The sequence below is a fragment of the Tamandua tetradactyla genome, chromosome 9 (assembly GCF_023851605.1).
Source record: "Tamandua tetradactyla isolate mTamTet1 chromosome 9, mTamTet1.pri, whole genome shotgun sequence".
Lineage (NCBI taxonomy): Eukaryota > Metazoa > Chordata > Mammalia > Pilosa > Myrmecophagidae > Tamandua > Tamandua tetradactyla.
Window position 1 is genome coordinate 73,954,108 of NC_135335.1, and position 26,500 is coordinate 73,980,607.

At 36.9% G+C, this 26,500-nt stretch overlaps 1 pseudogene; it reads left to right on the plus strand.

Annotated features, from left to right (window-relative positions):
- Positions 1-5,793: 5,793 nt before the first annotated feature.
- LOC143645727 (centriole, cilia and spindle-associated protein pseudogene) lies at positions 5,794-6,431 on the plus strand (annotated as a pseudogene).
- Positions 6,432-26,500: the final 20,069 nt, after the last annotated feature.

Consider the following 26,500-nt stretch of genomic DNA (forward strand, 5'->3'; position numbering starts at 1 on the left):
TCTGAATTATAAGAGATTGGGGTTCAGTATAAGCAAAAACCTAAAGAAATTTTATCAAATTGGCTACCTAAATTGTGGAACAACAATGCAGGCTGTATAATGCTCTCAGGACATGAAATGAATAAACTGTTCTATCTCATCACCCATACTTCTTTCTATCAATGCATGTATTCACTAGCCCCCAAATGGAAACAAAGTCACTACTTGATTGTCTTACATTCCAGTCAAGGAAGAGTGGCCCAAGGAGGGGAATTTGCCCCATTAAACCTCTCATTGGAACATTATTGATGAATTACAAGCTGTATTAAGGAAGTTAGGGATGTCCAATGGCATTTACTTGCCAAATGCCATCCTAGTCTGAACTAGATATCATGCAGAAGAATGTGGACAGACCTAATAGCTGCTGTAACTAAAATTGAGGATATTTATGGGTAGCCAAATGAAGTATTAGACTCTGGAGCAAGTTGCCCAAGGAGCAGGGGTTTACTCAGTTTGAAACCAGGTCACCAGAGAAGGAAGTGGATTCTCAACAAGACATTGCTGACATCATGTAAAGAGCCCTCTTCCCCCACATATGAGGAGATCTGAGAATTCCCCTATCCCCTAGCATAAGGGAACAAGTTGAGATCCACAAATAAAAGTAGTATGTAAGGGCACTAGGGATTGGAGGCCACATATAGAACTAACTATATTTTGCCCTCTACTAATGAACATAGAGTTTTGGCCTTAGTAGACACTGAAGCAGAATGTACCTTTATATATGGTGTGCTGGTTTGAAATAGTTATAGACCCCAGAAAAGCCACATTTTCTTTCTTAATCTAACCTTGTGGGGGCAGACCTACTTTTTAGGGTGAAAACTTTAACTGGATTGTTTCTATGGAGATGTGACAACTCTGTTGTGGAAGTGGCTTTTGATTGTATTGTTTTCATGGAAATGTGACAGCCAATTGTGGGTGTGAACTTTTGTTTGAATGGAGATGTGACTCTGCCCATTCAGGGTGAACCTTAATTAGTTTACTGGAGTCCATTAAGAGGGGAAATATTTTGGAGAAAGCTTAAAGCCAACAACATAAGACCCAGACATTTGGAGTTGCAGGAAGAAAATGTCCCTGGGGAAGCTGTTTGAAACCAGAAGGCAAAGACATAAGCCAGAAGACATCCGTTAAATGCCTTCCCACATGACAGTGGTGTTCTGTCTGACCTATTAGCCTTTCTTGAGTTAAAGGTATCTGTTCTAGTTGGCTAACTGCCAGAATGCAATATACCAGAAACAGAATGGCTCTTTAAAAAGGTAGTTTAGGGTGGGCCACAGTGGCTCAGCAGGCAGAGTTCTCGCCTGCCATGCCAGAGACCCAGGTTCAATTCCCAGTGCCTGCCCATGCAAAAAGCAAGAAAAAAAAAAAAAAAAAAAAAAAAAGACAGAGGAAATTTAATAAGTTGCAAGTTTATAGTTCTAAGTCCATGAAAATGTCCCAATTAAAGCTAGGCTATAAAAATGTCCAATCTGAAGCATTAGGAAAAGATACCTTGTTCAAGAAGGGCGATGGAGTTCAGGAGTCTCTCTCAGCTGGAGGGGCACATGGTGAACATGGTAGCATCTGCTAACTTTCCCTCCAGACCTCTTCTTTCACGTAGCTGCCTGGGAAGTGTTTTCCTTTTCATCTCCAAATGGAACTGACTGGTGGACTCTGTGGTTCTCTCGTTCTTCTGTCATAGTTCTGTAGCTCTCTCCTTGTTCTCAAAAAGACAATCTCCAAAATGTCCCCTTTTTTGTAGGATTCCAAAAAACTAATGAAGACCCATGTAGAATGGGTGGAGACACATCTCCATCTAATCAAGTTTAATACTTACAATTGATTGAGTCACATCTCCATGGAGATAACCTAATCAAATTTCCAGCCTATAGTGCTGAATAGGGATCAGAAGAAACCATTGCTCTCACAAGATTGATTAGATTAAAACATGGCTTCTCTAGGGTGCATAAATCTTTTCAAACTGATGGTATCTTTCCCTGGATGCCATATTTGGACTTTTTAATGACCTCGGAACTTTAAAAATGTAACTTAATAAGTCCTTTTTTAAAAGCCATTCCGTCTCTGTATATTGCACTTTGGCAGCAGTAACAAAAACTAATACATATGGGAAATGGCTGCAAAATGGGCACCCCTCACTAACTATTGCTGAATACAGGGGCCAAGATATTAAACCAGTACAGAAATGGTTATTAGTGAAAACTGGCCAATTACCACTTCAAACATATATGGTATGATATATATATATCATCTATGCTGGATGATATATTTGGAATTGCTATCTGATAAAATACTACCTTGCAAATTGTCATAGGTGAATTCCACCTCCATTGTCAAGTGGTCAAAGCCATCCTGGGAGGTCATGCTAGGTGGTTACTGGTAAAAGTACCTTCCCTCAGTTACACTGTGCAGTATGTCAGTATAGGTTCCCTGGGAGCCATCAAGAAATCACTGACACTGTTAAGGAATTAGAAAAAGTGGGTATTAGCATTTCCACTCATAGTATCTTTAATAGCTCTGTTTGGCCAGTAAGGAAACCTGATGAAACTTGGCAAATGATGATTGACTATAGAGAGCTGAATAAATACGCCTTCTTTATTTGCAGCTGTGTCAAACATTGCTACTTTGTTACAAAATATAAGTACTCATTTAAGAAAAATGTTGTATTAGACCTTGCTAATGCCTTCTTCAGTATTTCTTTAGATCCCTTCAGCCGGCCTGCATTTACCTTTATATGGAAAGGACAACAATAAACATTTATCATGTTGCTCCAAGGGTATCTCCATAGTCCCACTATTTGCCCCAGCCTAGTTGCTCAAGACCTGAAAATTTTTGAGAGAAACCCCTCAAAAACGTAATTATTTTTCATGACATTGATGATGCTATGCTAACTAGTAACTCTCCTTCAGAACTAGAGACTGCCATTGACACAGTGGTGACCCAACTTGAAAGCCAGGGATGGGCAGCAAATCCAGACACTTTACAAGGGCCTGGATGCTCTGTCAAATTTCTGGGTGTTATTTGGTCAGGTAAGACCAAAATTGTTTTTTCTGCGATTGACAACAAAGTACAAAACTCCCCCACTCCATATACTCCTAAACAGTAAATGGCTTTTCTTGGTTTATTAGGTTATTGAAGGTCATTTATATCTAATTTAACAAGACTTTTTAAACCTTTGAATTCTATGGTTTGCAAGGGGAAGGCTTGGGAGTGGGATACCCATAGAGGGCTGCTTTTGAAAAGCCCAAATGAGCTATCACACAAACACAAGGAGGGTGGACACATATGTGCCTTGTGAATTGTGTATGGCCAGTACCAATATGAGTTTTGGGTGGTGCTTGTGGCAAAGGCAATAGGCAAAATGTGTACTTGTTGTCTTCTGTTCTCAATTATGGAAAGGGGCAGAACTGAGATACAACCCCCTGGAAAAGCAGTTATGTGTAGCCTCTAATGCCTTGATACAAGTCAAGCATCCTGTGACTTTTACATGACACTATTAACAAGCCCCACTCAGGAAATTCTCAGTTTAGCACACTGACAAAGTGTGCTTACTCCCTGCAATTCACCATCTTTAACAATAGTGTGCTGTTTTAGGATCAGTTTCTTACGTAGAAGAGCAATGTTTGCCCTTACCTGCTGATCCTCCCTAGGTGGCTTCCTTAATGTCCACCATTGGTGGATGCAGAAGTATATTCGACTTTCCATGCTATACTGATGAATCAGCACATGGACAACCCACTACCTCGACCGCCATGGCCATCCAATCTAGCACTAACATCCTATCATGGGAAATTGGAACTATGCACAGTGGTCAGTGGGATGAATTAAGGGCTGTATGGATGGTCATTGTTCATGAACCAAGAGATGCATTAACTATTTGTTGTGACAATTGGATTGTTTACCAGGGCTTGAAGGTATGGATGACCATGTGGAAGTAAGAGTAATGAATAGTTGTTGGTCATCACTTATGGGGAAAATAAAAATGTGAGAGGACATCCGCACTTCTTGTCACAGTGAAAGGTAACTTTTTCATGTCTGCCCATAACTCTGATTCTTTACCTGGCAATATTGAAGCATTTACTTATGCAAAAAGTCATAGCCTAGAGCCAACATCACATGAGGCCGCTGAGTGGTTGCAAAGAAAAACAAGACACCCAGGGTACCAGACTCTGTGGAGAATGACACAGCAAATACAGCTGCCCATAATCAGATAACAACTGATAGAAATTGTGGATACCTGCCACTCTGTAGTCTTGCCTCCTTAAGGATCCTTCTTCGTCAACTCAGTCACATCAGCCACAAGCAAATTTAAGTCACCAGGTGGCAGGTCACCAGATTGGACCCTTTGTTTATCTGAAGGTGCAAAATATGGCTTTACAGCCATAATATGGCCACTGGACTTTTGCTGGCCTTCCCGTGTAGGTAAAGCCAACCAAAGAGCTACAATTTATAGCTTAGAAAAGCTGTGTGTTTTACAGGGTCCCCACACCTGTGGACAGTAATAGAGGGACCCCCTTAGCCAGACAACTAATCCCAACCTGGGCTACTGAACATGACAAATCATGGACATTTTATTTGCCTTGCAACCCCACAGCAGTGGGCTTCATTAAAAGGATGAACAGGCTTTATAAAAAGCAGCTGGGCCAGCCATGGTGACTCAGCAGGCAGTGTTCTCGCTTGCCATGCCAAAGACCTGGGTTCAATTCTTGGTGCTTGCCCATGCAAAAAAATACAGTTAAAAGATGATAAGCAATCTCTGTGGCAGTGAATATACTGGTTGTACTGACCCTCAAGCTGGTGAGGGTCAGTACAACCACCATGTCCACTGGTCCCTAGCAGCTGGTCTTGCCTAAGCCGGTCCCTGGTAGCTGCTCCTGCCCCCTTTGAACTGGTAGCGAACGGCAGAGCCCACGCAGGTGCTGCAAATTCAGGTAAAAGGACCTGCAAAGCTACAACCACAATGAGATAATGAAAATAATTTGCTTTTGCCTGTTCCACAAGCATTAGAAATTGGGGAGAATAAGGTCAATTGGCCATGTGCCTGGCTGACGCAGCTGCACTGGTTGGGAATCCTAAGCCTGTGGTTTATTGGGTTGCTCAAAATTTAAAGATTAGACCATAGTTTATATGCAAAATGCCAAAAGGCATATATGTAACGAACCTGAAAACATACACCCCCACCCCCACCTATACTTCAAGGCACAGTCTGTATGACTCTGTGGACACTTATTATGCCAAAGCTAATCGGATTTGACTCCAGAAGTCTCCCTTTAAATGCAGGGGGAGAAATTGTACTATCAAAACCCCAGCAGAGTATACCTTCTCCAGGACCATTTCTGTCTACTAATGGAAATTTAGCTTGTGCTCTATTAGATCAACAAGGTTTGCCTCACATAGTTCCCCATAAATGTCTTTCTTTCCACCCCAAGCTTCATAGCAAATAGTTTTGTGCACTGGACCCCTGCCATTGTCAGGTGCCACTGGCCTGCCTTGGACTGTGACCCCTGCAAATTGGACTGCGTGGAATATTCTGTTGGCCTGACAGAATCCAACACATAGAAAATCGGGAAAATAATCTTTTCATTTAAAACTGATATCACAGGGGTGAGGTTGGGGCTTCCCGACCAGGCCTTCGTTTCCTGTCTCGGGTCTCTTAGGTGGCTTCCCCCCCAGTGGAGTGAGGGCAAGCACAGTGCATTGGGACCGGGTCCCGGTGGCTGGGAGGCTAGAGTGGCAGGTGGCATGGCGTGGCCCAGGACCATGTCCCTAGGGAGCAAGGTGAAGGGCAAGTACGTGAAGCACTACGAGGACCCCCAGCAGGACATGTACAGGCTGAGCTACCATAAGCCACTGCACCACAGCCTGAGCCACCTGTGCTAGAGCAGGGGAACAGCCCCTGGTTGTGGGATAACTGGCCAGAACAGCAGTTTGGGTGACTCGTAGTCGTTGATGGGCGGTGGGGGTCCCTGTGCCCCATATCCCAGAAAGCTTCAGCCTCATTCTCCACTGCTGTTTTCGCCCAGTCCCATGGCATGGGAGGGGTAGGAGAAGCCCACAAGGGAGCTGGAGGCCTTGGAGCATGAGAACTGGGACGCTGGAGCTGAGGATTCCCCAGCATTGTCAGTCAAAGAAGTAGAAGTAAAGCCTGAATAACAAATCAAAACAAAAGAAAGTGCTAAATTATGCAGAAGTATTGAACCTCGATAGCATTGAAAGTGCGTTGTTTGCTAGGAGAAATAGGAAAGCAGTCAAAAGTCCTCAAAGTCATCAATTAAAATAAAAGAAAACAAGCATCCATTTGGTCTTTATGGCTGGGGAGAAAAGCAGACAGATACAGGAGGCTAAAAACACTCAATTTCTGTGCTTCTGCCTCTGTACATGAGATAACACATGGATGACACAATACATGAGATACTATCTGGCGAGAGCTTAAAGAACCAGTTGCCTGGACATCCTCTTTTAAAAGGTGGGAATGAAAGAAAGAAAACACAAAACAGAACAACCATTAAAAGAAAACTGGACATGGTTTAAGAAACCAAGTGATTATGCAAGGTTTTTCTTAGGGAATTTACAAACGATTGCTATATATTTTGATGAATCTTGCCGCCTACCCCAGCAGTAGGGCAGACAGTTGAAGCCATAGACATTTGAAGTTATTTATGAAGATAATTCTCTAAATCTTCAATATTCTTATAAAGGTTTTGTTTTAAAGCATCTTAATCCTTTAAGATACTGACACCAAATGCCTTTACATGGTTATGGATGCATAACAAATTCAATCTTGCTTTGAATAACTATTCAAACTCCATAGCTAATCAAATCATTCCATCTTGCAACATAAGACTCATTTTCATCATTTGTAGTTCTCTTAGTGAAAGAATTAATATCAAGTAAAAATGAGTTTCAACAGTAGCATTGATACCATGTATAATAAAACTAGAACTCTGGTAGTTCCTGAAAAACTAAACTTACTTGTATTTCAGTTTAGTCCCACTGCATATTGTAGTCAAAGATATTTAGACATCTGGGCTGGGTAAGGGTCATCCTTTTGTCTTTAAGTTATCATCCAGCCATTTATTATTTAATAGTTCAAATATATTCTAATAAACAAAGTGTCAGTGTAATACGTAAAACAATAAAATAAATTAAAAAAAACAAATTACAGGTTTTATCAATTATCATTACAGTCATTTAATTCCCTTTCTTGGCCTTGCTGACATCACTCAGTAAAGTTGTTATCTATGTGTAGGAGACTCTTAATGTTTTGTTGTTTCTTATACTGTAGCTGTGGAATTTGGATGCAGTGTACGTTGTTTGTCATTGCAAACTGCTGCGTGGGTGTGGATTGTGGCAACCCAGGCATTGGGTCCCCCTTCCTTAAGAAAAAGGGTGGATCCTTGAGCATATGTGCCTGTGTGATCAGGGCATAGCGTTAAAACATTAAAACACCCCTTCCTGATCACTGTTGGTAACCAACTCTCGTGAGGCTCTATTATAACCAAATCTCGTGAGACGGAAACTTTGAAGCTCCCTTCCTTGATTCTCCTTGCTCTCTTGGTTTTTGAGTGGAGCACTGACCAGCATTTCCCAACTAGCCACCATTGGAAAGAATCTTTCTCCTGCGCATATGTTTCTAATTAAAACTCATTGGTGATTTTCTGCCTGGTGTGTCCTTTGGTTTCAGGGTTGAGTTGGGTTGGAATAGGATCCCTTTAAGGGACCAATGCATAGGGTAGGTGTACATTAGGGAAAATTTATGCAGTAGCCAAAGATAATGACACAACACCCACTGTCTCCTTTTGGGCTCTGAGGGAAGGAACCCTGACAAATGATAACCACAGTTCTTCTTTGATATCTTTTTGGTTTTGAATTAACATTATTTCATGATCTTATAAATCCAGAAAGATAAATCACTACCAAATAGTCCTAGACTATAAACAAAATTGGTATACCTGACATAATAAAATTCAAAATTTCTCCCTCTTAACGAAAATGAAGATATTCAATACATGTTCATAGTATCCTGGTGATAACATTGCGATGAAAAGGAGCTTATATTTCAAAATAAAAAACATATATATATATGCTATGAAGAACACTACATGTCAGCAAAAACAGCAAATGGCAGAATTAGACTTCCAGAAATGTCATATGTTGGAAACAGAATGTAAAAAAAATCGTCTTTCAAGAACCTAGGAAAATTGAAAGTTTACTTAAAAATAAGGATATTTAATAATAATTAGTTGGAGATTTTAGAAATGAAAAGTGTAGTTATTAAAATAAAAAAAAAAACCTCAGTGGATGGATAAAATAAGAGGGAACACAACAGAAAAGAGAATTTCCAACCTAGTTGTTGACATTAAATAAATTATCCCAAATGAAAACAGGTAAAGAAATGGAAAATATGGGAAAGAGTAATAGATATAAAGGACAGCATGAGAAGATCCAAGTATTTCTCATTGTAATTCTTGTTACAGAGTACGTGAGAGAATGTTATAAAACGACAAAGAGAAATTTTGAACATGATCAGAGATTAAAGAGGTAATTTTAAAAAAGAGTGAAACAATCTGACTGACACAGATTCTCAATAACAATAATAGAAGCCAACAGAGAATTGAATAATTTCCTCAAAGTGCTGAGAGAAATTTTGTGAAACTGGAATTCAAAGATGAGCCAAACTATCACTCACAATGAAATAAAGACATTTTTAGATTGTTTAAAATGAGGATATTTCCAATCCAAAACCCTACAGGAAATGAATTTCTAATCTAGCATTTTAGGTAGAACAAAATTGAACCCTGAGGAAAGATATTTGTTCCAAGAAAGAATAGAGAACAATGAAAATAAATAAACATGTTGGGAAATAAAAATTATCATTGTGTGAAAAAATAATCATGATGAGTCTTTCAGGAAGTTAAAAATAAATGAAAATGATTCTAAAGTATTCGACAATAATTATATGTAGAAAGTGTTAGAATTATCTAAGCGAAATTATTCCAAGGTGCTTGTATTGTCTTCAAGGTGAGTAGAGCTATTTATGATTGACTACTGAAGATGTAGGGACAACCAATGTAAGAGATGAAACAACCGTTTAACTTCCAAACCCTAGATTTTAGAAATAGGCGATTTAATAAAAAAGAGACAGACATGCGAAGTAGAAATAAAATACAGAAATAAACATATACCTTCAGTGTGATGTTGACAGGCAAATGGAAGACAAAATAAGCATGGAATTATAGATAAATCATGAAGAACTACTTTTTATGGAAGGCAGTATTTGTATTTTACAAGTAAGGAACTGAGTTATTTTTTCATTTCATTGTTTATTTGTTGTGTATCTGATTTTTAAAACCAAAGAGGCTAGAGAAAAATATTTAAATCCATGTTTTTTACTTCCAAGTCTTTTCCACTACAACTTAGTCGACTCTCAGTCATTCAAACAATTGTGAAAATACAGATGGTAAAAAAACCCACAGTTTAAAAACTAATATAAGATACACTGCCAGATTCCTTCTTGACATCAAGTTCTTCTATATATTTTGTCATTTGCCTAATAAAGGCCTTTAGAAAAAGCTGTGAATTCAGATTTAAATTGTTGTTTCTGTAAGCCATGCTTTTTTACTGTATTTACTATCTCAGTATTTAAATATTTGTGAAATGTGCTTAATATTCTGCCCAGAGTTTGGCCTCAAGTTTTGTATTTTGTATATTCAGATTTTGTTCCCACACATTTGAATATGAGAGCAATTGCTTTTCTCTCATCTTCTAAAATTCCTAATAGTTTTTTAGTTTTTATTTCAATAATCATTATCAGTGTATATGTAAGATATTTTGAAATTATTTTTCTTAATTCACTGAATAATAATGAATCTTGATCTGGGAACATAAAAATTTATTTTCATTCATTATGTGTTGCCAGGTTTTTAAATTTCTTCATGTGTGTGTGTGTGCATGCTATCAGTTTTTAAACTCTATTTTTCAAGTCGCAGCTAAGACTGAAGTTCAGAAGAAACAACAGGAGAATCACTTTCCTTTTTCATCTTTTTTCCATTTTTCGTCATTTTACCTTTGGACACAAGCATCGGTCTTGAACTTCCCGTCATCTTTGAACATAGATTTAAAAAAAAAATCTAAATTTTGATTTTCCTTAGAAGTTTTCATATGTTGCTTTCAATTTGGGCTCTCCCTTTTACCAGTTTCTTAACTTCATTTCAGTTTTTTTTTGAAATATGCTCTGCACATGTATACAAGGGTCTGAATTTTGTAAACGTTTTTTTAAGAAATAAATGTACTATGAAGATTCCTTTGTATCTACCAATCAAATTACTTTGTAAATTTATTTGAATAATAACATTGTTATAATATAAGAAGCAGCCATCCTTTACATAATAATAAAGCAGAAAAGCTTAATTTTCAAAATGGGTTACAAGTAGGACAAATATCCAAAGAGACAGTGGAGCAGTCCCTAGTGGGACACTTCTTGGGGTTAACTCCTATTTCTACCATTACTAGCTTTAGGTATAGAAACTTACTTAAATATTTTTTGCATCTGTTTCTTTGCCAATTAAATGGAAAACTTTATTTTTCATAAAATTGTGGCTCAATTGTGAATCAGCTAATGCTTCTAAATTGTGATAATCTTTTTGTTCACATATGATAATTAAAATGTCACTTAATGATATCTCTTTAACATAATGTTTCTAAACATTTAAATCCATTACAATGGCTAACAACTTACTAGGTGCTTAACATGTTATAAACAGTCAGTGTCTGTAAAGTCTGGGCTTTACAGACATTAAATATTTTTATGTCCATGACATCCCTTTGAATTTGTATAATTATTATTAGACTTCATAGATGTGAATACAAAGAAAAATACAATATTATAATTGGCTAGGTATTGCTGTGGTAATAGATAAACCCTTGATTTTAAGAAGATTGATCCAATGGAAATACTATTATCTCCTAAGCCACCTGTTCCTCATGATGATAGTGGGGTATGGCTCTACCCCAATTGGACACTCAGATTCCCAGCTGAGGATCTCCACCATCTTATGGCTGCAGTTTCAGAAACACATCTCTTCCTCAAACTCTACAACATTAGAGAAGCATGCTGAGGATTCCATGTTGACTTTTCTGCCCATACTGGGGACCAGAATAAATCATTGCTAACTTCAAAAAGTCTGTGAAATATAGTGAAGAGTCAGAATTTGGATCTCTGGTTCCTGAGACTTCTTGCTGATCTGCTTTATTCATTCCTAGTATAATTTTGACAATATGGTGTGTTCGTATGTGTGTATGTGTGTGTGGTGAAGATTGCTAGTGGTTGCCAGAAATCTATTTCCTTTCCTTCCTCAATGCACAAACTGGAGTCTAAGTTCTTTCTGCCTTTGGCTCACTTCTGGACAAGTGGCTGGACACATCCAAGATAAAACATTGGGATAGGAGAGCTGCAGAATAGAAGCAGATTCCATTCCTGGGTCCTGAGGCAGAAAATGAAGGATAGTTATTTGGAAAGTAGGAACACCACATCAATGTTGAACTCTCTTTTTTAAAAAAAACTTCCATTTCAGCATTCCTGTTATTTATTTGAATAATTTTAAATCCAGATCTGCTTGCCCAGATAATTTTATGTATCATAAATATTTTGTTGAACTTTTTCAAATTGCTATTTGACTTATTTTTGGCATACAAAAAATGAAAATTTCATATGATGTGAGCTAATAATATGACCATCAAACATTTTAAATGAATAAATCTATTTTCTAATTAAAATCTGATATGATTTAAATTCTCATTAATTTGAAATATGCTCTGTCCAAATCAGGATTATATTGACTATGTAAAAATGTTCCCTTCCTTTATAAGAATAAACTCCTGAGCTCATTTCCTCATTGCACAGATTTTTATTTCTTTCTAAATAAATATTGATTCTTCTTTTTTCATTAGAGTTTAGGTCAGAATAGCAACTCCGGTCAAAACTTCCATTATGGATTAATTAAACCTGAAGACAATATTAAATGACAGTTCTCACCAGTTATTTTTTAGTTTGTAGAGGTACATTGTTCTTTCTAGTTTATTTAATTTTCTTTCCTAATTTTTTTCCACCGTCTATATATCTACCTTCAAGTACATGATGTTTTTTCCTTTTGGATGGAGACTATCTTGATATACCTATTTCATGTTTTCTTTCCTCTCCCATTTGATGTGTTTCATTTAACTTTGATTCATTTTAATATTCTATGAAATCATGATTTCTACTCAATACAAATTTGGTATTCATTTTCCTGTGTTAAAATCCGATGCTAAATTTCTGAATTACTCAACTCTTTCTATTATTATAGACAAGCAAAGGTATATTTTTGTATACACTGTTAATATTTTTTTCTTATGATTTAATAGCGAGCATTTGTTTTATTTAGCTTTACTGTACTATATTTTAATTTTAATTTATATATATGTATATAAATTTTATTTATTTATTTTTTTAGATGAACAAGCACTGGGACTCAAACCCGGCTCTCCATATTTTATATATATATATTTTAGAACATTCATCTCTCATTGCCACATCTGTTGTCTTACATACTCAGTTTCTCCCTTTCATGCTCACTTTAAAGATCTCCTGATTAAAATGGTGATTTCCATGCCAAACAGTAAGACTGTCTTTATGCCATGAAACTTCTTGCAATAAATCCAAGTTTGTAAAACTGTTATTTGGCATAATGTTTAGTCAGATGTTCATCTTCCTTACTCCTCTCACTTCATCCAAAGTCAGAACCTTTAACCAGAAGCAAAGATGAAAACATAGCTTGGACCTTCTGGTCCCTCTATCTCATTTCTACATTATACAAACTAATTTTCACTTCAAGTTAAAAATATAAGTGCTTGGATAAATTCCTCTTTGAATTCTCTTAAAGAATACCTCTGAAATTTTCTCAAGATATCTTCGTTCAAAAACGTTTTGGCTATGTCCCTTCCTACTATTATTCTATAATTATTTTGAGTGGGAATAAAGTACAGACCTCTAGCAGTACAAAGCATCTTTAATTAACTCATTATGTGATTTTTTTTTGTCTTTGTTTAGTAAACTTCCATTACACCGAAAAAAAAAAAAAGTGAAAATTCTCAGAAACTTGTTCCACCAACCCAATTATCCAAGGAAGGTATCTTACCAAAGGGAAGCATCTAGATGCTCTCACACAGATTGCATCTGTGGCCATGATAAGCCTTAATCAACCTTATCAGTGGGAGAACATTCTTAAAATGGCTGAAAAATCTAGCTCCTAAAGTTCTCTCTCTGAAATGAACCTGCCAAACTAAACCATTTTTCCCTCTATGAAGCCAATTTCCCTGTCCATCCACACCATCTGTTCCTCACGAAAATGGAAAATTAGCTTTGTGTTGACCTGGCAGCAGTTAGTTCCATTATTTCCAACTAATTCATTTATAAAATGCTGGGATTTCTTCTACCAGAATACTACTAGTGTTTTCCTTCCTAATTCAAGATAAATAAAAGCAATTCAATACTTATTGCTTCAACATGTCACTTCTTTCTTCAAAGTCTTTTAAAATTAACTTACTCAACTGTGTGATCCGATTTAATGCTGGTTATACTGGTGACATTACATACTTTATCCTCTGCTGTCTCAGAACTTTGGACTCAAATTTCATCTAACCATACTCAATAAAAGCCTAACCTATGCTTTCTTTATTTTAGAATTAAGCTATTGTCTAGGTATACAGGATTATTTTAAGAATCATTCATATTTGAAAAAGGCATCTAAATTCTTTTCACGAATTTAGTCAGAGAAAGCTACCCAAAGAATATAAGATACTATCATAAAACACAACATAAAAAATATGTTAATCAATGGAATTTGATTTTGCCAACTCCACCTGACTTCCTACACTTCAGTTTTTGAATGACCAGGCATAGAAGAATAGGGGACAGGGATATGTGTAACTAATTGTGATGGTTAGGTTCTAGTGTCAACTTGGCCAAATGATTATGCCCAATTGTCTGGTCGGGCAAGCACTGGCCTGACTGTTGCTGCAAGGTTATATCCTGGCTGGTTAAGAAACTGGAAGGCTGGTATATTAAATCATAAGTCAGTTAATTGCATTTATGACTGATATCTCCCTACAGAAGATAATCTAATCAGTTGAAGGCTTTTTAAGGAAGAAGAGAGACTTTTTCACTTCTTCAACCAGCAAGCCTCTACTGGGAAGTTTGTCCAAAACCTTTATCAGTGCTGCCAGTTTCACAGCCTGCCCACAGATTTTGGACTCTTCCATTCCCATTGTTGCATGAAACACCTTTATATATCTCATATTTACAGATATCTCCCACTGTTTCTGTTTCTCTAGAGAACCTGGCTAACAAGCTGGGTACCAGGAATGGCTCTTGAGAAACTGAATCTCAAAATGGGTTTTGCAATTGGTTTACTACTTTGACTAGACTCAGAGGCACTAATGACTCTGTTTCCAATAATCAAGGTGGCACTGATGTTCATGGGTGAGTTGGCAAAAGAGATATTCAAAATATCAACATTAGACTCTGCTAACTGTACACTTATATGAGGCAAAACTCTGGATGAGAATGTTTTTGACACGTTTATAGACTTTTGTGCAAGTAAGAGGTATAACGATGTTGGCTGCTTGATGTTAGATGTTCTGGATACAGTGATGAGGGAAAGGAATGAGCTGAAGCCTTCAAATTTGCACCATAGGGGCCATATAAATGATGTAAAAGTTTCCATGTGTGCCCTGAAAGAAAATCTTCCTTCTGTGGTCCCAGACTTGAGATCTCTAAAAACCAGACACAGTCTCATTATGAGAGTAGCAGATTTATAATGTAAACTAAAATTTCAACCTTGCATGGAGTCTACTGTTAAAGTGCACTGATAGGAAAAAAATAAGATCCCCAAAAGTTGGATAGCTATATTTGGCTTGAAAATGATGGCACTGAGGAGGAAGGATCCCTGGAATCTGCTGAGACTTTGCAGATAGACCTGTAATGGACTGCCCTGAGGAAAGAACTTCCTGACCTCAAGCCTGCCTTGAGGAAACAGCTTCCTTGTCTCCAGTCTCTCCAGAAGGGTCTGCCATCCAACCTCTACCTAACTGATTAATCCTTCAGTGCCTGTTAACCCTGCACCCATCTACCCTGGGGGAAATAGCCCTCATTCCTCTAACTGGAGTGACTAATTCTGCTTCACCAAATGAAACTGCAATGGAATGCCCTGAGGTAACTGGCTTGAAAGACACTTTTATTTATTTTCATGACCCACACCCACCACCCATCTTTTCCTCAAGACCTATAACAAGATAAAGTCCAACAAACCCTGAAAGGCAAGGTACAAAGTGTAACCCATGAGGAAATAAACTATAATCCAAAAAACACTGTTGAGTTTTCCAATCCATATAGACAGGAATCAAGGGGATATTTGTGAGAATGGATATTAAAGGTGAAGAATAATGGTAGAAGGAACATAAAGTTGAATCAAACAGAATTTATTGATATGGGCCCACTAGGCAAAGATTCAATATTGTAGCTAAAGGCGTTAGAAAGGACATTAACAGTTTGCTTGGATGGTTGATTGAAACATGCATCCAAAGGCCAACATTACCTGAGGTCAAAATGCCACAAATGTGTCAATATAATGTATATGAAGGGATCCAGAAGTTTAGAGAAATTGGAATGTTAGAGTGGATTTATCATGGTAAACTTACTCACACACCCCAGGAATGGCCAAAGGACACATCTTTCACCAGAACCTTGAGAAATAAATTTGTGAGACTAACTCCATCAGTCACTATCTCTGTAGTGGCCCTTCTCTGTAGGTCAGATATTACTATGGAAACTGATATTACTGAGCTGGAATTTTTAAACACAATGGGGATGTTTGGATCCTGATTGGCAGGAGCCATGTGGCAACAGTTAATCATTATAGACAAGGTGGGCATTGACACCATAATGGACAGCAGACTTAAAGCAATAATCAAAATAATCTGACTCACAGAGACTTGTGGCATTGCTTATTAGATCATGGAGTACCTAGAAGTAAAATAGATGGGCAGTTTACTAAATTCTTCTTGGAGCTGTATAAGCAGAAGAATTCTAGGTCAAGTGAGCAGAAGTTTAAATTGAATTACAAAAACAAAGTATCACAGCCCTGTAATCAATTTCCAGACTTGAGACAGTTTACAGTCCCAGAGTCTCTCAAACAAGGAGAAGATGTGGACCCTTAAGGAAAAGCCCTTTAAACTGCCCAAAACTTACATTGTGAACCTTCCTCCCACCCTTCCCTAAGGTGACCTACAGCCTTTTACCAGGGTGAGTGTTCACCGAGGAAAAAGAAATGATCAAATATTTCAGGAATTATTGGACACTGGCTCAGAAGTGCCACTACTTCCAGGAGACCTAATACATCACTGTGGTCCACCAGAGTAGGAACTTATGGAGGTCAGATGATCGATGGAGTTTTATCTCTGTTCCATCTCACAATGGGTCCAGTGGGTCTCCAGACTCATTCTGTGGTCATTTTCCAAGTTCTTGAATGCATAATTGGAATCAACATACTCAGCAATGTGGACTTCCATTCATCAAGACTGGCCTGGCTGTGGCCATTCTTGAATGCTCAGTCTGCCAGTAGCAGAAACCACACTCAGTCCTCAATATGGCATAATTCCCTGTGGTGATCAGCTTGCTACATGGTAGCAGGTTGATTACACTGGACCACATCCATCATGGAAGGGGCAGTTATTTGTTCTAAATGGAATAAACACATACTCTAGATATGGGTTTGCTATTCTTGCATGCAATTCTTCTGCAAAAAACTACCATAAATGAACTTACAGAATGTGTTATCCACTGTCCTGGTATTCTACACAGCACTGCTTTTGATCATGGAAACACTTCACAGCAAATGAAGTGAAGGGATGAGCAGAATTCTCTAGTCTTACCATGTTCCCCATCATCCAGAAGCACCTGGATTGATACAACGAAGTAATGACCCTTTGAAGATCCAATTACTGTGCAAACTGGGTGGCAATACGTTGCCAGACTGGAGCAATGTTCTCCAGGAGGCTTTGTCTATTCTAAATCAGCATCCACTCTATGGGTCTGTTTCCCCTGTTGCCAAGATTCACAGGTCCAAGAATCAAGGGGTGGAAATGGGAGTGGCACTACCAACTACCACCCCTAGTGATCCATTAGGGAAATTTTTGCTACCTGTCCCTGAAACCTTAAGCTCTGCTGGTCTACAAGAGTTGCGCTTCAAGGAGACACAACAATGATCCCATTGAACTGGAAATTAAGACTGTCACCTGGCCACATTGGGCTTCTCATGTCAATGAATCAACAGGCATGAAAGGGGATTATTGTTCTGTATGGGGTGATTGATCCTGACCATCAAGGGGAAATAGAACTGCAACTACACATTGGAGGTAAAAAAGAATTTTCCTGGAATACAGTAGACACTCTAGAGTGTCTCTTAATACTACCATGTGCTGTGATTAAAATCAATAGAAAACTGAAACAATCGACTCCAAACAGGACTACCAATGGCCCAGAAACTTCAGGAATGAAGGCCTGGGTCACCCCTCTTGGAAAAGACCACAACAAGCTGAAGTGCTTGCTGAGGGTAAAGAGGACATGGAATGGGTAATAGAAGGTAGTGATAAATATAAACTGCGACCCTGTGACGGGTTACAGAAATGAGGACTGTGATTGCATGAATATTGCTTTGTTATGAGTATGTTTGCATTTGTACATTCTTTTTATCATATGACATAAGTTGTATTGTACATGCTATAATAATTAAGTGATAGGATACGAATTTAAGAGTGAATGTTACCGAAGGACCTGCACTCTATTCTGAAGAGATGTAGTGCATTTCTAGTGTACACAGGACAGTTGAATATTGCTAGGTTAAACATATGTCTGTTATTGTTTTCTATATGGATTTTAGTGCGTTTCAAGGTGATGTGTATAGCTGCCAATTTGACAAGTGGTGAACTGTGATAGTTATGTTTTGGTGTCAACATGGACAAATGATTATTCCCAGTTGTCTGGTCAGGCAAGCACTGGCCTGACCATTGCTGAAAAGATATGTCATGACTGGTTGATAATGTGGAAGGCTGGGGTATTAAATCATAGGTAGCTGATTACATCTGTGGATGATTTCATCTATGATTAACTAAGGTGCATCTCCCACAAAGAGATGATCCACTCAACTGAAGGCTTTTTAAGGAAAAAGGAAGACTCTGTCCCTGCTTCTTCAGCCAGTGAGCCTCTCTTGTGAAATTAACCAGACCCTTCATCAAAGCCTCCAGCTTCACAGCCTGCCCTATGGATTTTGGGCTCTTCCATCCCACGGTTGTGTGAAACATCTTTACAAATCTCATATTTTCAGATATCTCTGGTAAGTTTTTTTTCTCTAGAGAATCATGACTAACACAATCATACATGATAAAACATATTAATATGAAAATAAAAAAATACATACTGAGTTTGTAGAAGGCTTGTTTTCCCTTTGGTAGGAATTCCAACTGTACTTTAAGTAGTGAACTTCCAGTAATGTGCTTTAAATTGTTTATTTCAGAAAAAAAATTGCAGTATTCATTAAATCTAAATGTCATCAGAACAATGACAAAACAGATATGACTTTTATTGAAATTGTCATATCTGGAACTTTGAAAGAATTGTTACTTTGTGGAAAATGGAGGGGTCAGGATGGGAGTTCCCAATAGATCCATTTGTGAGGATGGGATTCACACTGACAGGAGATGATTAGTCAGCAAGATAAGAAGACAGCCACCTAGGTAGGCACTATCCATGAATGTCAAACAAAATTTTCATCACAACTTTGAGAATAAACAGCATGTCCAAAAATGGGCAAAACACGATGGCGACAAGCTTAATCCAGGTTCCTAGGATATCTGTTCTGTGGCCTCTCATGTGCATTGCAAGGTGTGCATGATGGGAGTGAGGTTGGTACTAAATTTCTGTCTATCATGGATGAAGCGTGGGTGCATTATAACAAGGAACAGGTGCTTTCAAACAATAGCACTAAAACTGTGACAGAAAGTGGGAGTGGGAAGATGTGGTGTTATATTCGCCACTTGGAGAACAGTGCAAGAGATGGTGAATGTCCATATCTGAGTCACTCCACCTGCAAAAATTGATATCTGGATGAATTCCAGTTCTTTTAAGATGCTATTTTTTTTTTCCTATGGAGCCCTAGCACAAACAGCTGTAGCACCACAATTTTAGTTGCTTTATTTCCTAATCACAAAGGTAGCAATACTCAATTTAGAAAACATAAAACAATTCAGAAAAGCATTAATGCATCCTATTATTTTCAAGTATTGCCTATTTTAAAGAAAAAAATCAGAGAAGAAAATATCCCCTTAATACACTTCTCTTTATGTCCTCTCTTTTGTTCTCTGCTTACATCTCACCAGCATAAGATTGCCATTCTACAGAGTTCTATGTGTTTAGCTGGTTTGACTCTTAGTTAACTTTCTCTTCAATAAGTACATGGCAGGAGAATAATCCTATCTTTTCTCAAATGGGCTTCTTCTTCTGAGATGGAACACTTTATAGACTCCTGAAGGTATATTGAATCTGTCTAAATCTCAATATGCATTAAACTCACATTTTATTGACATCTTTTACATACCACAAACCACGTTGCACATCTATTACAAGAAATGTACCACTAACCATAAAGATAAACTGTATTTCTCTACTGAGTTGCTGTTTATCAGATAGTACACTGACACTATTAAATATATAAGGAATGCAATAGTGCCATCACAGAAATGAAACTACGTTCACAAGAGGCATTCCAAGTGGGTTCATTTCTACGAATTCCTCAGAAGTGACTTTCTCTTTGCTGCCTTCAATACTTAGGCTTGTTGGTGGGTCTGAGATTACATTTCAATCCAACTCAGATGTTTATTAACATAAAAGTAAATCATAATATACATTATTACATGTACATATCTGACTGAAGTTATTCTCTATAATTAATAATAATGGGCGTACTATTTCCTATTGCTTCTTTAACACTGCCACAGAAGCATTGAGTTAAAAAAAACCCACAAGGTTATTCTCATACAGCTGTGGAGGTCAGAAGTCTAAAATAAAGACATTAGTACAGTAGTGTTCCTTCTGGAAGCTTCAGGGAAGACTCTGCTACTTTGCCTTTTTCAGCTTCTAGAGGCTGCTTGCATTCCTGGGTTTAGATCCTCTTCCTCCATCTTTAAAGCCTATTACTCCAATCTCTACTTCTGTAGACATATCATTTTTCCTCTGACCCTAACTTTATTGTCTCCCTCTTATAAGCAACTTTGAGTTACACTGGGTCCTCTTGGATAATCTGGATAATCTCCTCACCTCAAGATTTTCCCCAAGGTCACATATACAAAGTCTATTTTGCCAGATAAAGTAACGTTCACAGATTCCAGTGTAGACATTTTGAGGATGGGGTCTTTGTTCAGTCTATATTTATGGACTATGAACCACCATGTCAGTCTTAAGGATGAATTAAACATATAAAATGGAATAAAACTGGAGCTGAAAAATTTACAACTTAAATCTGAACATAAAATTATTTTCATTTCTCATGTTCAGAATTATTCTTTGCCTTTAACATTGGCTTAAAAAGTATTCATAGCACAGTAACTGGCACAATCTATGTTACAAGCTTAGTAAGTTCTACATGTTATGAAGATGAAATGAACTTTGTAGAGAGGCTAATTTTAGATAAATAAGAATACATAGTAAGTTGAAATACATTAAAAATTGAATACTAAATGTAAAAAAATGAGTTTAATTTGTTTCAAGCCAATTTAATCAGAAAACATTTTCTCATCTTTTCAGTCATGGAAAAAAATCATAATCAGAGATGATCCAAAAGCCTGCCCCAAATCATGTATAAAAGGTATTGATGGACTGCCATGTAGAGACATGAAGAGATACCTGGGAGATATTTAAATGTTGTGATCAATGATGTGTATTTTTTATGTGTCTCCCTAAATATATGTATTTCTATATATCCACATTCACAGACTCAGAGGCAGATATATGATACGTATATCATAGGGAATTTCGTTCACACTGTTTTTTTTTTTTTTTTTGTTTGGTGGGGGTGTGCATAGGAAGGAAATTGAACCCATGTCTCCTGCATTGCAGGTGAGAATTCTTCCACTGAACCACCCGTGCACCATAATGAAATGCATTTAGAAGAATTGGTAGTAAGAAAAAAAAGAGGAATAAGGAAAGATTGTATCTGTCACAGATATATCTATTAACCAGGATGAGGGATTCAAGATGGAAATGGATAGAAACTTCTGTTTTCTGTTTTGATGTTGAATTTCTATGGACCATTCAGGTTGATGTGTTCATATGAATGATTACCACTCAGCTTTGAGGTTTACCTTCTGATAGGGTATCTACTTCCTTTCAAAGCCTGGAAAAACTAAAACAGCTTTTTAAAACTCTTTTTTTTCCTAGGCTTTTGGTACCATCTAGGCACCTCCAATTATGTGCACTCATATAAAATTTGCAATGCAGAAGCAAGATGGAGAGAGGTCACCCTTTAACTCATTGGCTGCTCCTCCTATCAAGCATATTTGTGAGGACTTGGAGAATTTCTACAGCTGTATGCACTCCCTACCTTCCCTGTGAGGGAGAGTGGAAGTAGAAGTAGGGGAGGAAATGGATCTCAGTTAAGACTGTGTGCTCTTGAATTTAATAATCCCCACTGTGTCCTAGCTGATCCCTGTGTTGAATCCTTTTATTCTTTAAGCTACAGTGGTTTCCATTTCCTCTAACTTGTCCCTAACTGGTAAAGTTTAGATGGCAGTCATATCTACAAATCTGAATTTTAAAGCAAAAAATAGAATTGAGGATGTAAATTTGGAAATGATTAGGACATAGGTGTTAGCTGTGGATATGAAAATGGATGAGGTCATCCAAGTTGCAGGTGAGGAGAGATGATAAAAGAGTTGCATGCTTAGGAACATTGGAAACCATCAAAGCCATAAAGATGCACAGGAAGAAAAACCTATCAGAGAATCTTGAAGTAAAAGATCAAGTACAATAGTGAGTCTTTTGGAGCCTTTTCCTTTCTGTCACTTTACTAACTTACATCTTCATTGTCCCTGTGTGTTATCTGAGCTCCCATTTTCTTTGTCACCCCACTTCTGGTTTCATATACTTATTGTCATGCAATGTTAAACCATTTCAAATATGCATTCTCTGTAATGGTGAAATTACTAGTTTATTCAGTGCTTGCAATCCTTTCTTGATTTTAAGCAGTTGAGCAATTGTGTGGAAATTTACAAAATCAAGCTCATCCAGTTCTGCACAAATTTAACTTTTCTAATACCAAATGTTGACTCAGCAGTGCTTGATAACCCTTGTGCTTGACTCTAAGTCCAGGTTCTTTCTTTTTTTTTTATTTTTGAATGCTGTACAGTGGGAAATACATTACATTCTTTTTCAATAAGGCGAGTATCACTTTATTGTAGCACCATTTGTTGAATTTTTGTTTGTCTGGTTTTTTTTTGTTTGCTTGTTTGGGAAGTTCATGGGCCCAGAATCAAACCCAGAGTCCCCTGCATGGCAGGAGAATTCTACACTGAACTAACCTTGGACCCGCCAGGCTATTTACACACACACGCACATCCATTTACTCTTTGGTCTTGACCTCTTAGAATAATGTGTTCATCCTTTCCAAGGCTAATCATTCTATCTGTTACTTATCATACCTCTTTGCATTACATCCAGAATTCATTCTTTCATTCATTCAAAAATATTTAGTTAAAGACTATGAGCCAGACAATGATTCATGACCTAGTATATAGTAGTGAACAAAATATAGTTTCTCTGGTAGCAGGCTTCCAGAAACTCTCAGAGAATAAACAAACAATGGAAAGAAGGATAACTTGATTAGGGAGATCATCAGGGCACTGTTTTTCTGTGTTGTCAGGAAAGGCCTCCCTGATAAGGAAACCTTAACACAAAGACTTGAAGTAAAGCTCACATTCCTTCTGCTACTATTCATTTTTTGTATTAATTTGTATAAGATTTTTAAATATTTAAGGCATTGCATTAGCCAGGGTACTCCAGAGAGAGATTAAATGACATGTGTTGTCCCATGTGAGCATGGGGATCAGCAAATCCAAATTCCATAGGGCAGATTACAAGCTGGAATCCCCAACAAAGATGACCCTGAAATCTGGCACATGTGAACCCTATATGCAGGCTGCACGCTGCAAACTCTAATGAAGGTGAAGTCAAATACCCAAAGAGAAGCTAGCTGGCTGAAATAGAGATAGACCTTCTTCTTTCTGAGTTCTGAATTCTTCAGTTCTGGCTTTTAAAATCTCCAGCTAATTGGATGAGAAGACTACCCACCTTGTTGAGGGTAATATCATTTTTGATTGTAGATACTATCAGCAGTAGATACATTCAACTGATTATAGAAGCAAAACTACTTCTGAAGTCCCTGAAGTAACAATCAGTATCACTGCTTGCCTGACCAAACAACTGGACAACAAAACCTATCTTACAGACACACAAACTTAACTGTCACAGCATGTACAGCTTTCTTAGGGGTGATACAGATATTCTGCCCAGGTTCATATATTTGCCTTTTAATTTGGCTTATGGCATTTGGATATATGTATATGTATGTATGTGTCATGTGTATGTGTCAAGCAGTGACCTGATTGTTACTGTCAGGGACTTCAGAGGTAATTTTGCTTCTATAGTCAGTTGAATGCATCTACCACTGATTGTGTCTACAATCAAAAATGATTTTACCCTCAACAAGGTGGGTATATATATATACACACACACACGCACACATACACACACATACATACATATATATATTTCTTGTAAAATACATATATATATATATAAAATACATACATACACACACACACATACATATATATATATACACACACACACCTACACATATACTAATTCTCCATTTATTTTGACTAATAATCAACTTTCTTTTATGGCTTTTGGACTTCATATCATGGTTTAAAAGTTATTTTCCAATTTTCCAGTCAATAATGAAAAAAGAAATGATTTACTTCTTTATCAGTATTTTACTATTTACTTATTTTTTGCTAAAATTTGGATCCAATTGCAAATTATTTTGTCATGAAATATGAAATAGTAATCCATACATAGAGAAGTATAGATAATCTGAGCGTTAGATGTAAAAAAGGATGCATAGATACAGAGATAGATGGATCCCCAACTGTTTTGCATTTAAAATATCATCTTAATTGCAAATCTAAATCCTTATAAATAGATTTGAGCCCCTTCTGGGTTTTCTAGTATGTTCCATTGAACTGTAGGTTTATTATTACTAAATAAAGTTAAATGATATTGAATATTATATATTACTTTAGCAAAAGATTATGGAATTCATGTGAACATATAAAATACTGTAATATATGGTTAATTTTATTTACAAGCCTTTAGAATAAATGTAAGGAAATTATTTTACAAGAAATCCACATTGATCAATAAGTATAAAAGATCTTACTCATGGAAGTTTATTATTTTCATAATTTCTAGGGTTTTTTTAAATTTTTTTTAGTCATGGCAGTGTTCTCTTGACCTTTAGAGGTATATTAAAGTCCAGTGAACACAGTGTGAACACTTTGCTGCATGTTTTTTTATGTAACATTTTTTCATGAAACTTTCTGTTCTGTTTCATTCAGCAAGGCACGTTAACATATGCTGGTTAAATTCTGCCTCCTTGTTACAGCCTAAATCTGTTTTCATTCAGGTTGGTTGCTTTATGCCTCCTAGCTAAAAAAAGGATATTTAAAATCTTGAGAGAAATGATTCACACTCTCTTTGGCAGCTAAAGCTACAATCGTTTCCTTTTGCTCACTCCTTGGAATTTGATGAACTAAAAGATTAAGACAGTCATACCGAATGCATAATCCAAATGCTTTTAGTTCTTATATAGACAATACAATTGTTGCGGCTTCTCAGAAAGAAAGTTGTCCAGTACTGTTGTTTCATAGGCTAAAAGTGATAGGAACCTGTCTTAATGATCTTGTTTTGAAGTGGTACAGAGCTAGAGCTAGTTTTCTTATCCATGAAATGAATAAAGGCCAAGGCTCAGTAAGAGATGTAAATCCTAAACAATGCACAACTTGCAACCTGGCTTCTCTGGACATCTTCCTTTTGGGGCCCATAAAACATGATAAAATGTTTTAATGCTAAAGAAATTCAATTGTAATTCAAGGAGATGACATGATATACATCTAAAGATCTAAAATGAGCATTTCTAAGAGAGAAATTAAATATAGGTAGCTTTGTTTTCATTATGTGCAAATTATTTTAAAATTTTATTGACCACTCTGTAAAAAAATATATGTATATATATATATATATATATATATATATATATATATATATAAAGAGTGAGAGAGAGAATGATAATCTCAACAGAAATTAGGATGAATAGGAATTAGGACAAAGCTGAAATTTAGTAAATAAGTCCTATAGCTCTCAAATTTTAGATACATTATTTTCATACATAATTATGTCCACCCTTCTAGGTAAGTGTTATTATGTTATAAGTATGAAAAGGGAGTCCCAGGTTATTTATATCTGCTTCCTAATGTTGCTACACAGTAAGAGATAAATTAGGGATAGTAATTGTTTCATGGCTGAACTTTGGCTCTCTGCTTTGTCAAAACAGTACTGTAAAATAATAAAACATATTATTTTGAATCAGGAGTTGAATTCCTAGTAATGTAACTTTTGGGCTGATATTTAGCCACTTTGGGCTGATAGAGCCTTCTGCATAAGCAGTGTATCTAAGACTTCTTAAATATCTTGGCGTATGGAATTTAGGTGCTTTCATTATTACCATAACATTCTTGTCTGCAGAGTACATTCTTTCAAAGACGATAATCTGCCCTTAAGGATCTCAAAATTTATAATCTGAACCTATGATATGTAAACCACAATACAAGGTAGAATTCTATGCACTATAAAACAAAGATGAATATCAAAATTAGGGGAAGAAAATATTCTACAGAAACTAAGAGAGAAATCAGTTCTAACATAATAAAAGGTCAGAAGATTATTTAAGATAGAAACAAGCTTCGGGATATTCATTGCAAGATTGAAAAAAAAACAGTTTTTGAGGGTGAGATGGAGGAAAATTGCAGGTATAGGAGACAACTGCAGTGTAGAAATATATTTTTAAGGAAATGTTAGGAAATGCATTTTGAGTGATAGGTATACTAATCACACTAGAATATGTAAAGGAATTAGTGAAAATGCAAGTTTGGAAATATTAATTGAGACAATCTCAGGAAAGCCTAGATGCCAGTCTGTGTCGTGGCAGGCTAGAGGTGGTATCGTTAGTGTCACATGGCAGAGGAACAGAGGAAGTACAAT